The following is a 13,989-nucleotide window of genomic DNA, read 5'->3' as shown; positions in this document are numbered from 1 at the left end:
ATGTGAATAATATGTCAGATGAGCATAGACCGACTGTCTAAGGATACTTAGAACACACTTACAACTATGACACACCACTATGTAGATGTTCAGGTCCTTCCTTGTACTCGCTCTTAACACATTTTCTCCAAAAATCTCACTCTTGGGTAGTCACTGTTATAAGTACTACCTATCTACCAGAATGTATATACATATACATTGCATTTTAAGCTAGGTAGCTCATTGACTGTCATTGACTTTTACAAGAAAAGTAGATTTAAAATAAATAGGACATTAATATTGACTTAAGCAACACATAAAAACATTTCCCATTTGAGAATTCAGGTGGCTAGAGATAATAAATGAGTCACTATGTGTTACTTCAGCAGTTTCACAATATTTTAGATTTACTGGTGGATCAAATGAGTCAGCTGACTGTAGGTAGGATGTAAGACAATAGGTAATTAATGTAAGGGTGAGTAAAAATACATACTGCATACCCTTCTGTCTCCACATGTTATTTTTCCTTAATCTGATGTCAGACCCATTTGATAAAAATGACTCAGCTTTTGCTGAGTTGGCCCTGCCACTGACAAACTCACCCTTAGGAAATGACATTTTCTCCTCCCAGAAGTGTACTTGCAATATATTGTCAATTTTAAAGGTTGAATTTTTCAACCTTTAAAGAGTAAAATAACATGCTTCTAAATTATTTTAAAATATTGTAAAAGAATATGTTTTTATTTTCCTTGAGAAGAATGTGAAAACATGAGGTAAATATCATCAGTAAAATTTCTCCACAATGCCTGAAGAATCAGCTTTAATCTCTCATGATTTTTCTTCCTTTCAGTGAAATTACTGCTTATTGTCCATTTCCATCAAAAGATGGAGCAGCTAAGAAGGGAGAATAATTTTAAAAATATGTTTTGTTTGCCTTGTTTAAATCATCACATCTCCAAACATGAAAGTTCAACTACCTGAAGATCTAATTCTCATAAAAAAAACCCAAACAACAAGCAAAAATCAACACGTAACCACCCTTTATATATTTTATAGGTTAATTTATTTTATAGGCTAATTTATTTTACAGACCTAATTCACACAGTATTTACAAGGCTTTTGGCACTGCCTTGGTTCATAGTATTATCCTACAACATTTTCTGATTCTATGATACTGGACTTTCCCTTGCAGACTGGAATTCTATTTTCAGCTTATGTGAACCAGGGTAGCTCAGTAGATGCATCAATTTATTGCATTTGAATCTCTGAAATTTGAGTCCTTTTAGAGTTATTGTTAAAGTGGAATAGGCTGAAGGAGGAAAAATGATGGAGTCTAAAAAGGTTTGGAACATTTTTTCAGGTGGCCTTCTCCCTAGTGAAATCAGTGCTCTATCTATAATTTATGGGCAGAACAAGACACCTAAAAATAGGGTTCAAAGAAGCCAGTGCTTTGTGTGAAGTATTAAACAGTAGGAAATGGCAAAGAAATGTTCAGACTGCTCTGCCATCAAAGGTTGTTAAATGAACACGGGGTTGGAGGAAAACACCTTTTCCCATTTTAGATTTGCAGCTACAAATGACTCTTGGAATTAGTTTCATCTGTCTGCTTCATCTTTTCTTGCAAAGACCAGAAGTGATACTCTCTTGGTATGTGTGAGATCTGTGTTCATACATCTCCCAAATCCACCTTGGGGCAAAAAATTGCACCAGTGTTTCCACAGTTCAGAAAAAGAATCACTCTCCTTGAAAAATTCTGGAATGGTGCTGAAATTCAGTATTTAGCCAGAATTGCTCCATTCAATATAAATTAAGAAAATTCTAACTGAAAGAGAGACTGGAATTTTATCTCACTAGTCTCCTTAGTTATTTTCTCCATGCTTACTTAACCCCTAAATGTCTATATCTGAAATCAGAAAAATATCAGCTTTTAACTTTGACCTTCCCTATTTTAAAAGTATCCTTTAACCACCAGGCCACTGAAATTAGGGAGGGATGCTAATGAAATATTTTAGTTTTGTTTTAGAATCTACATTCAGATGAGTCCATTAGCTAGGTTGGGAACTCAGGTGCTTGATCTCATGAGGATGTCAGACTTAACTTCTGTGTAAGAGGTATAGATCAATGGAATTTTACGAATCATGCAGAAGTAGCCTAATCCACCTGAAGCCAGTGGTAATCCTTCCAATAACTGCAGTGAGCTTTGTAAATGGCTACCTACATGCCTGTTATTCTGGGATGATGTGTGTTGCTGGTTTCTTCAATGTCACCACAAAACCTCACGTGTACTTAAAACAGTAAAGGATCAGTAGCTTCTGCCTATGCATCTATATTTTTGTTTAGCTTTGTTTTGTTTCTGTAGGGATTGATGGCTACCTTTGTACACTTGAAGGTTTTTCTAATACAGTTTTGATTTCTAGGAATTCCTTCCTTGCCTTTGGTACTTGAGAGTGGGAAACAAAAGCAGTATTTCTGGAGCCATGTATAGTGTGCTCACAAGAACAAGTTCCTTCCCCTTCCTCCTTCTGCCTGAAAGACTCTCTGATAAAACCAGTGCATTTTATTTTCACATGGCTTGTGGTGCTCTTAAGATCTAACACGCTCTCTGGGTAGGCGTCAACATTTTACAAGAATCTTTTTTTGCACCTCCAAATTCATAGCTCTCCATCAAAGATGTTAGCCCAAAGAGCAGTTAATAAAGATGGATGACCTCTTGCTCTAGGATTTTTTATGTCTCTTTCAGACTAAAATTAGATTTCCTCCTTTAAGAAGAGAAACAGACTAATGTGTGACCCTTGAACTGTCAATCATCTGGAAGTAAAGCAGGGAACTGATTTCTCTCAGAGCAGCGGAATGAAATGCTCCAAAATAATAATAATAATAATAATAATAATAATAATAATAATAATAATAATATGGCTATACATATTTATAAGCTCATCATTATTAGTCTTTGGTATGATTGCTCCTATCTGATATTCAACAGTAATTTTGGCCCATGGATATATACTTTGCCTTAGTTCCATAAGTTACTTTAATTTCAAATAAATCCTGCTTTACATGAGTTAACCACTCATTAACTGGCAAGTCTCAAATAATAGTCATCTATGGGTGTAGCATCCTACTATTACACAGAAGGGAGCACCCAAGATTCACAGATGCCCGTAACTGGAAATGAATGGCAAAAGCCAGAAAGGTCCAGGAGAAAGAAAATCTCACAAAATTTTATTAGCAAACTACACATTCAGCATGGAAATTAATATACATTTGCCCCTAATTTCTAATAATAAAAGAAAAAGCAAAGGAGGAAAGAAAGAGGAAGTTAAAATGAGATCAGATAGGAGAGGAAAGGAGATCACCTGTCCTGGGTCCAGCCTCAATCCAGGTGGCAGGGCACCACCTGCACTTTGAGGGGGCTCCTCTGCACAGCTAAATTTTCCCCATCCTGAGATTAGTTTCTTGTTGTTCATGCAAATGATTGAGCACGTTCAGTCTGTTTTTCTGGACCTTTGTGGAAATGGTTTGAGGGACTTTGAGGGTCTTTTGGTGCTCTTGGTGCCTTGGTCCTGCCTGCTCCCCGACCCCATTCCTGAGCCTGTGCTGTTCTGTGCATCAGAACAGGTAAGTCAGCCCCAGAAAGGTGCTGTCCTACCTTCATACAGCCCCTATTCCAGCCACATGCTGTTCTAACTTGCCCACTTGAGTGGCCATTGCTGTTTGAGGCACAGCCACACATTAACTCCTTACTGCCCAATGATAATTGAATGCTCTGATCATGTTTGACAAGTGTCTATACATTGTCCAGCAGTGTTTAACATTTTGATTCATAATCTGAGCGTTTAAAGCCAGTACTGAGAAATAAATTAATGGAGCAACATTGGAAAGAAAAGTAGATGGTAATTAATTGATGAAGGGAGAATTCCCCTTCACACACATGCATTTTAAAATAACGAATTAAAACAACTACTTTCTAGGAATAGAGATGGTAGACCATATGTTTAGAATAAGGGGCTATACTGTGGAAATAATTTTGCATTTGCAAGCAACTATAAGAATGCAGAATAATGAAATAATGTGAAAAATAAGTAAAAAAAAAAAAAGGAAATAAATACCAAGTAGCTTGTAAAGGTTTATCCTTGGCTGATAAACAGGAATGAGGGGGAGAAAGGACACATTTTTTCCTTGTTGTGTAGTAAAACTGATTCTGTACAGTTATGGCAGCCATATGTTAAAATAGCAATTGAAAAATTAAGGAAGATGAAAAGATAGATGCCACACCTTTAGAGATTCCACAATGACAACCTGTTTAATTGACCAAAGAGCACACTGAAAGGAAGCTTGTTTGCAGCACCTAAAAACAACCAAAATAATTTCTCTCACACCTGGAAGGTGAACAAGTCAGAGTAAAAAAATAACCACTTGTTTTCCAGAGATCATTTTCTTCAGCCTTTTATATTCATACTGTTAAAAGGCAGCTGTAGCCACTCCTGTATAGCAGCATGTGCCTCTAAGTCATACAATCACAGGACATGGACAAATGATGAAAACTAAATAACCTTTTAATTTAAGGGTGGGGGAAATGAAAGAGAGCAGTAGTTAGAAGGGGGAATAAGACAAATTAAAATGAGAAGTAAGACACACAGTTTTAAGAAAGAAGAAGATTAGCTGTTTGAGCAATTTGCCGAGGAAACCCAGGGAAACTTTGATGTCTGAAGATAAAGGCTGTATCTCTTTTTGAAAGAGATGAGTCTATGAAATAAATTTTTGACACTAAGACTGGAATAAATGGGTGAATTTTTATGGCAAATATTGTGCTTCAAAGGTTGGAACAGAGATCTTTGGCTTTAGATTCCACTTCTGAGAGCTTCTGAATGTAGAAGGAGAATGCATTTTCTCATTAATATAAAGGGAAAAAAGTGTGAGTGGTTAAGCACTGGTACTGGCTGCCAGGAAATCATTAAATCTTCACCCACAGACTTTCAAAACTCAGTTGGTAAATGTCCTGGACTGCATGATTTCTAGAGGTCCAGTCTAATATGAACTTTTCTACGTTTCTGCAGTTTTCCTGATGTGCAAGATGCTGGTGACATTTGATTCTACTTGCATTTATAAAAATTAAAAAGCCTACAGGTGGACTTCAGTGTCTAGTGATGTCCTGCTGTTATCTGACTGAACAATGGATGGTCAGTACTACTGTTTATCTGGCTGTGATCAAAGACAAAATTGCATGTCTTGAAGACTTTTGATGGTTGTGCTGAAGAACCTGTATATATTTTGATTAATAGCATTGATAAATATATTCCTTGCAAATGCATTTTGCTTGAAAACATTGGAGAAAAAAAAACTGAATAATTGATAATCCAATCTAGATGTTACTTGACTCTGGTTCATTTTATAAGTAAGGGTTTTGCTCATGCTCCTGCATGCCCTCATATTGGATACTGGTTTGAGAACTTGGCAGCACCAGCTCTGAGGTGTGCAGAAAGGATGTCCTCAATTAGGACAGTGTGGCTCATTAAACTTCATTTCAAACCCTGTTGTGAGTTTGAAAACTGTGTGCTATGGACACAGCAGGGATTGTATGGCAGAGAGCAGCATCAGAAGTTCCCCTTCCAGCAGGTGCTCCTGCGGGTGCCTGGCAGGAGGGCCCTGGCTGTGCTCCTCTTCATCACCAGCCTCTGGCCACAGAACTCCAACATTTCACCTCCAGCTCAGCTGCTGTTTTAATTTTTTTCATTTGCTGTGCTACTACCCTCAGGTACTGAAGGAAATTTTAATTTAATGTTTTTCTCCATTAAGTGTTATAGTGAAATAATTTCATTACTTCTATTCTCAAATTAGTAAAACAAAAATGTGCCGAGGGGAGTCAAATTGTTTCTCACAGGGGCAAAGAAATTGTGATCTTGTCTATCTGCAGGCAGAACAGCTAACTGGGCAGGGAGGTGCTGTGATTTAGCACCTATGTCCTTAGATTGTAATCCATTGTAAAGTGACATGATTGTATTGATCTCAGTGCTGATTTACACTATCTGAGAATATTATCATTTATTTTTAACTTGCCTAAATTCCCTATCTACCCCAGCATTGCTGACACCAAAAGAATTAAAATACTCCAGATCAATCTAGTCTCCCAAAGTAACAATGAAACATTTATGACTGCATCAAGGAAGGTGCACAGAAGCTCTTTTATTCTATCCTGCTCTTAAGAGTTAAGTGAAATTACTGAAGCATGTTCTAAATTTTATCAATCGTGACATATTTTATGCTGGCATAGTATATTCAACAAGTGCATTAGGAAAGTGCTTAGCGCTTTGTAATTACACTCATATTTCATTTTAAGATAATTTCATGCTATTCTTTCCAAACACGTCAAATGTGGAGCTGTAGTCTTGAAACAATAGGATGTGATTAAAAATTCAGATCTAAAATTTTCTTCTACTTCTCTAATGGATACTAAAATACCGTGTGAAACTTTCATTCAAAAAAAACCCTCTGTAGTCAAAGAGATACTATTGATTTAAGTTCCTGTTAATTTAATGAAATTCCATTCTCCTTTCCTTTTTCCTACTGTGCTCCCCCTCTCGATGAAGCATCAGGTTTGCAGTATCAATTCTCTCAGTAAAAATGTATATATTATACTATATATATTATACTATATTATACTCTTGATAAAAGGAATTTAACATAATCAAACAATTATTTATGACATGTGGTTTTTGTGCCTGAGAGGATATTTCTGGCTGAATACCAAGTGTGGATAGGTGGTTACTCATTTTTAGAAAAAAAAAAAAAGACCATTTCCTCTGTGGATATATATTTTCTGTATTTAGTTGTGCTTCTTGCAGAATCTTAGAACGACTAGATAGTGCAGATTTATCCATATCTATTTCAGTGGGAATGCCACAAGTTAAGATGTAAAATCAGGGCTTCAGCAAGAAAACAGCAAGTCTTAGGACAGAAGTTTTGAATAGAGAAGGGTTGGAGCCAATAAATGCAATGACAAGTCAAGGAGAGCCATGGGAATGGTACCCAGGAGGAATTGCTGGGCTGGTTTCTCAACAGCAAAGGGAGAGGCTGTGATCTCAGCAAAGCAAGGGCCTGTTGTCTGTGCAAGACTGGGGCCAGTGATGCAGAGGTGTGCAGTAGTCCCGTGTGATCCAAGGCTGTTCCAAGCCAAGCTGGCTCTCTCGGTGCACAGCTGAGCTGCAATTGGGCTGCACAGCCTAATTCCCTGGCGCTGCAAAATATACACACAGAGGGTGAGCCTTTCACCACCTCAGCACTTCACACCATATGCAAGGAGGCACTGCAATTAGGATACGAGTTCTCTGCCAGCTGAGAGATGCTGTAGATTTATTAGTAATCCTGCTTCACTTTTGTGAGGAAAATAGAAGTGATCCGGTTCTGGTAGCAAAGGATGAGTCTCTCTCTAGCTCGGGAACGAGGCGGACGTGAGCTGGGAAGGCTGCCACCAGACACTGCCTCCACATTCCGTCTGTGTTATTTGTTGTGCCATGTGATAGAGCTCAGCATTAGCTTTTTGCACACTACTGTACAACCGAGAAGCACTTGAGTCGCAGGAATAAAGTTGGGTAGCTCAGGAGAAAAGTTTGTGCTGCTAGAGGCTCAGCACTAGCTATGGGGGACTGTACACTATAGGCTCTGCAGGGCAGGACAGGGCTGTGCTGGCTGGAAGCATCCTGCAGAAATCCCACCGGAGGTGGCCACACATGGATTGGGACAGGAAGAGAGAGGGTTGTGATCCAGTAGGTTTCACAGCTGGATTACCAAATTACCTTTAAAGGATGCAATTTGAGAAATTAAGAATACAGACTGGCCCTGGGTTTTTCGTACATGTACAAAGCTTACAGCTCTGACATGGAGTTCTGCAGTTTGTAACAGCATGATCAGCACCTGATGAACTGACTTACAAACATTGTTTTGCTTTAATTAAGACAAATACTGCAGACCTCAAAGGACTGATGCATATTCATGTAACATATATAGCTCAGGCCATTCACCTGAACAGAGATTACAGCCCTCAGGTCATACGAGGCTCTAATGAAGTTTGTGTTGCACGTAATATATCTCCAGTCATGCAGTGCACCATGATTTTTGTTTGGTTTCTATTCAATCAGGGTTCTCAGTAGGTTTTCTCCATGACTCATTTTCACATTCTCATGCAATGCAACAAAGAGTTGCTTAAACCACTGTGGTTATCCCAGGCTGGGAAAATTCACAGGTGAGTATGTCATGTTGTTTGGCATGAACAGTAACTAGACAATTCCTTTATTTAGTGTAATTAATCTTGCCTGCAAGTAGTGGCATTTTCCACAGACTGTACCATTAAGTGGAACCCTAATTTTGAAAACTGATGCTAGTTCCTCAGTTGCATTCTTGGTTAAGGTTGGGTGTGTAATATCCCACAAGGTCATTTAAGGGAAGGAAATACCTCATGTTTCCCAACATCATCAGTCCAGTCATGACCTGATTTTGCAATCTTACTCATATTAGGCAATTCCCTTGCATGTCGTAGGATTATTTGCAGTAGCTCAGGCCACTTGCTTTGAAGGATGATGACCTTGAATCTAAATTATCTGCTCCCTAATATCCTTCACTGTAGGAGAGGAAACAATCTCTCATACAGAACTAGAAGAGGAAGATGATCTTGAAACTGCACATGCAAATAACCTCCTACCACTTGTTTAATCGAATAAGAGGTCAGCTCCCAAGAAAAATTTACATCTACGATGTATCATTATATAATATCTACCAAAAATATTTGCTGCAGTGGAAGTGTAGAACACGGGGTTAATAACCATTGCAAATGTTCTTTGCAGAATGCCAAGCCAGCCCAAAATAAAGCACTCAGTGTGCATTAAACAACAGCATCTAATGGTGGCAACCAAGGGGTCAGACAACATTATTGCTTCAAGTTCTTATTCTGTGGATGTATTTTTGGCCTTGAATCCCTCTTTACAGTATAAATTGCCAGTTTAATGAGTATTTTTAAAAGCAATCCTTTGAACAGGAGTGGGAAGAGTGTTTAAGCAGCTCCAAAATCCCCATAGACACAGAGCTGGTAGAAGCTGGCAGGGGAATGTACTAATAACCCCCAGAAATGTATTATGATTGCCGTTCTCCTTCCTTCAGTTTTAAATTTCCCATCTCAGGCCATAAATGCATAGGTCAAGTCCACCTTGGCCACAGAGATCAAATATGTTCTCTGCAGCATTAACTTTGAGGGAGTTTTCATTTTTTCATTTCAGACTTTTTTTTCTGAGGTTGAAATGAAACTTTGCTTTCTATTTTGTGAATTCTTTTAATAGAAAACTTTTTTTCTAGGAATCCTCAGACAGAGTTATTGTATGTTGCTGCTAGTCCTTGGGTCAAATATTCTCTTGTTATAGTGATTTAAATTGAGCTTTGCCAGCTTACAGCAGTAGGGGATATATTCCCATGAGTTTTATATAATGAAATTTTATTGCTGAGGTTGGTTCCTGGGGTTGCCACATACCTGAAGAACTCTGGGCAGAAAACCAAGAACTCCATATGATATTAGTTCTGTTTGCTGCACATGAAACTTCACTGATTTCAGATATCCTCAGGTTTATATTGTCTACAAAGTGAACACTGTCATCGGAGTATCTCATATTACAACAAAGAAAAAAGGGTTGCTGTAATATTTTCTTGCAGGCAAATAAGGGTAGGCTTTTTCTAAAACATCCGATGAATTTAGCAACAAGGCCCAAAGCAGCAGAGCCAGATCTCTCTAATCCCCTTTCACCTCTAATATTTTTCTCCACAGGCTGTTGTAGGTCAACTATTCCTACATTGACTATACTAAAATACTGGTTGTTTATAGTAAAGCTTTATGCAGTAAAGACTGTACAAACAGAAAATAATTTTGATCAGTCTTACTGAAAATATTTTAGATTTGGTAGTCATAGGAATATTTCTTTGTCTATGATTACGAAAAAAATAAATGGCCTTAAATTATTAAATTGAATCTTCCATTAAAGCACAAGAAAAATCATGTTGTTTCAGTTAATGAAGTAACGAGCAGTTAACCTTGTAATGAATTAATGAGTAGTGTTGGAAAGGTTTGTAAAGTAGATAATGAGGAAGTTGAAGCAGAGAGTGTGCTTGAAAGACATCTGTGAGGCTGTTTAGTAGGGCATTTGACAAGTTAATATTTGACAGCATTGCCTGTAATGACACTGTAGAATATGCATGATGTAATTCTTTAGTTATCCAATAAGTGTTAAGTGTTGTGTAAGGTGGGCACTCAGTCAAGGCTTCCAAACGTAGATATGAATGAGACATTTTGTGGGTAAGGAAACCAACATATTTTAGAATGTGGAGGAGAACAATCTGGTCCTGAAAAGAACACTCTGATAGCTCTCCTCCATTTGCTCCTGCTAAGCCAGACTAACTTTTTGGTAACAAGCTGTTAAGATTAGCTTGTTGTAATACTTGTGCATATACTCAGAACTGGAGTAAAAAAATTTACAGTTAATTGATTTTAATGGGAAAGAAAACAGCATTTCCTACACTAGCTTTAAGGCAGCTGTTTAGGAGCATAAACCTAATTAAAGTTCAAAGAATCACAGAATATTCTGAGTTGGAAAGGACCCAGAAGGACCATCAAGTGCAACTCTTAAGTAAATGGTCCATACAGAGACTGAACCCACAACCTTGGCATTATTAGTACCATGCTCCAACCGAGCTAATGTGTGCTAAGGTAAGCAGTCATTATCTCATTTGGCCTAAGTTTTTATCAGACCAAAGACACTAGTCATTAAAATCCCTAAATCCTTTACTGCATCAAACATATACCAGTTCCAAGGAGTTTTGATTGTCCCTTCTCATGAGGGGGATAATCTGCTTTTTAATTTGCTGTCCCACCCGTTTGACATGTCCTCTCAGTGGATCCCCACATGGAGAAGGCTCTTTAATCCTCAGCCCTGTTTATCCTCTCCTTTTGAGTAAACTCACACTAATTCTTTGACTACTAGCAGTCTAAGCTCAACTTGAGTAGCAGCAACCCTTCAATAGAAAGCCTAACTTGCTATCCCTACAATGTAGGAAAATCCATAATTAAGGCTTTCTCCCAGTACTTATCAGACACCTGAAAACCCCCACACCTCCTGCATCTTCCTTGGCACTCTTTAAGGAGATCACAATTCCTTTTCCTCCCTTTTTAAACCTCCTTGTTTGCAGTAGAAATGAGCTATTGAGACTGCTCAGAGATGTTTTTTTCCCATTCAGATGTGTCTAGTGGAACCATGATCCCAGCCATGGCTCCCCCAGAGGGATGATATTCAAACTCAGGAGAGATCAAGTGTAATGGGAATGAGGCTTTTTACCTTATTTTTTAAAAAAAACCCTCTCTCTCTTTTTTTTTTTTTTTTCCCATGTTTTCATTTCTTTGAGTGGTTTTGCAGAGGTTTTCTGGTTTGTTGGTTTAGTTTGGGTTTGCTTTCACTTTTTTTCCTTAAGTTTCTGTGTTTCCTTCTTACTAGGCTCTAAAGCTAAAGAAAAGGAATCAAGCCTAACCCTCACATGACGTGATGCTGTGACACAGGGAACATCTGCATGTCTAGTCCTCTTGAGAAAATGACCAGGCTTTTTATTTATAGACAGCACAGTTTCTGGGAATTTCAGTCAAGAAGCAGGATGCTGCATTCCTATGCACTGCAAAGTTTGGAGGAAGGGGAGAGGAAATCAGTCATTTCCCCTATTTGGATCTAGCAATCCACAAGTTTTTCTATTAGTGAGTATCTGCACATTAGGGTCTTGAGCAGCATTGTAACAGTGAAGGATGTTGCATCAGATGTGGAATTTCCAGCTTGGCTTGGCTTCTGCTGCCTGTTTCCTGTTTTTTTTTTTTTAACAAATTATTATTAATTTTTTTAATTAAATGTTGTTTTCTCCTAAACCTGAAGTTTTAGAAAATTGATATGCAATCACAAAGCCAAATTCTGTTTTATTTTTGATCGGACTCTGCCTGGTTTGGGGTTTTGACCTTTGCTTGATTTGTGTGGACACTGGATTTTGGCATTGAGAGGAACTGTATTGTCTGCTCTATGGTGACTGATAGGATGATTAATGGAATTTCAGCTGTTGCAGTGGGAACTTGAGAGTTAGGGTGTCATTGCCCTTCTTTGCCTTTGTTCACCTCCTTGAGTGTATTGCTTTAAGGAAACAAAGCAGATACACTTCTGTTTGAGATGTTTCTACCACTCTCTTGAGATTAGGAGTATATCAACCACATATTTGTCTTTCTGTCCTCAAGCTTTTACAAGGAATTCCTCAAAGTGTTTATGTAAGAATCTGATTATATTCTAAAGAGCTCCAAGGAGGAAGACCTAGTCTGTGAATACGTTTCTTGCAGACTGGAACTCTTTTCTCTTAGTGCTATCAAAGGCCATTAAATTATTTCACAATGAGTAATGTGTGGCACAAGTTTTAGAGCCACATAACTGGTTATTTATTCATTCTTATGCAGAAACAGTATATACAGGGTGCAGAGTGCCCTCACTACAGAAATAGGCAAGCATTATTCAAAATTTTTATAGTGTTTGTATCAGAATTCACATCATTATTTCTGGGAGAGAAAATAAGTCACAGAGACATCACACAGCTTGTTCATAGACACCCAGCAAATGTCCCTTTGATATAGTGAGTGAACCCAGCTTTTTCTAGTCCTTAATTCAGGATTTCCCTTAGCTCAAGTGTAAATGAACACACAAGAATCTATGCTGTGGAGAATAAGACCCCCAGTGTAGACAGAACTGGATTATATTATATTAAAATGCATGACTTTCTTTGTTTGTTTTTTTTCCTTTCTTCTTTCCGTTCCTTCTTTCCCCCTTTTTTTCTTCTTTTTTTCTTCTTTCTTTCTTTTTTTTTCCTTTCTTTGCCTTTCTTCCTTTCTTTCTTCCTTTCTTCCTTTTTCTTTCTTTCTTTCTTTCTTTCTTTTTCTTTCTTTCTTTCTTTCTTTCTTTCTTTCTTTCTTTCTTTCTTTCTTTCTTTCTTTCTTTCTTTCTTTCTTCTTTTCTCACCTTTTCCCTTGTTCTTTTCTGTTTTCTCTTTAATTTTTGCTGTGCACATGGTGCACATATGAATTCTCTCAGTTGTTTTTTTTCCCTGTAGAACAGCTTATACCCTGTGGTTACTTCAGTGATAAGGTTCAGCTGGTCTGACACATGACTTTCCTTCTTCCCTTCTTTGCTATCATATTCCTCTCATAAGTTACTCATTGTGAGTGAGACTGGGAATGAGGCAAAGGAATTGTGTTTCAGCTGTGACAATGCAAGGAATTGATGGACTCTACATTTTTTGTTTGTTTGTTTGTTTCTGGGTTCAGATTTTCCTCTCTTGAGTACCAAACATTTAAAATTTGAACATGAAAGCCTGAGATACTCATCACCAGCTTTCTTCATGGTTATTGGAGAAAAATGAGTTTCAGTAGGGGTATTTGTTTGCCCTGTCTTGGGGGCCTACTTTTATCCTCTGTGTATGAAGGGAACTGAGAGCTGGGCTGGACACAAGTATGTGCGAAAGTTAAAAAATTCACAATAGGTCAATCCACTTCTGCATTTTTTCATTCCTCCCATTAATATCCCACCCTTGCCCAAAGCCTCGTTTTGTTTCTCTTGAGCTGAAAGTCAAGTGAGTGGGGAAGAGGGAGAGGCTTGCTTCAATGTCAGACCTAGAACAGTGTTTAACTGTGGTAAAGGTGATGGCAGGAGCCTGCAGTTTTGCTTTTCAGTCCTTGCACAGTTGACCGGTTGCTTTCTGCTTCCTTGTTGCAGTCTTTTGCTTCTCAGCACATCCTACCATTTTATTCATAAGGGAAATGTGACTGAAAATTCCAGCTCAAAAATATCATGCACAAAAATCTGCTGCCTCTTTGTGTCTGTGCTGGCTGTGTGTGACATCTCACTCGTTGCCCTTGTAGCTCACTGCTGGTTTTCTTTGCAGTCATGCTAACTGAATTTACATGCT

The sequence above is a fragment of the Cinclus cinclus genome, chromosome 1, assembly GCF_963662255.1.
Source record: "Cinclus cinclus chromosome 1, bCinCin1.1, whole genome shotgun sequence".
NCBI classification, from domain to species: domain Eukaryota; kingdom Metazoa; phylum Chordata; class Aves; order Passeriformes; family Cinclidae; genus Cinclus; species Cinclus cinclus.
This window is presented reverse-complemented; position numbering follows the sequence as displayed.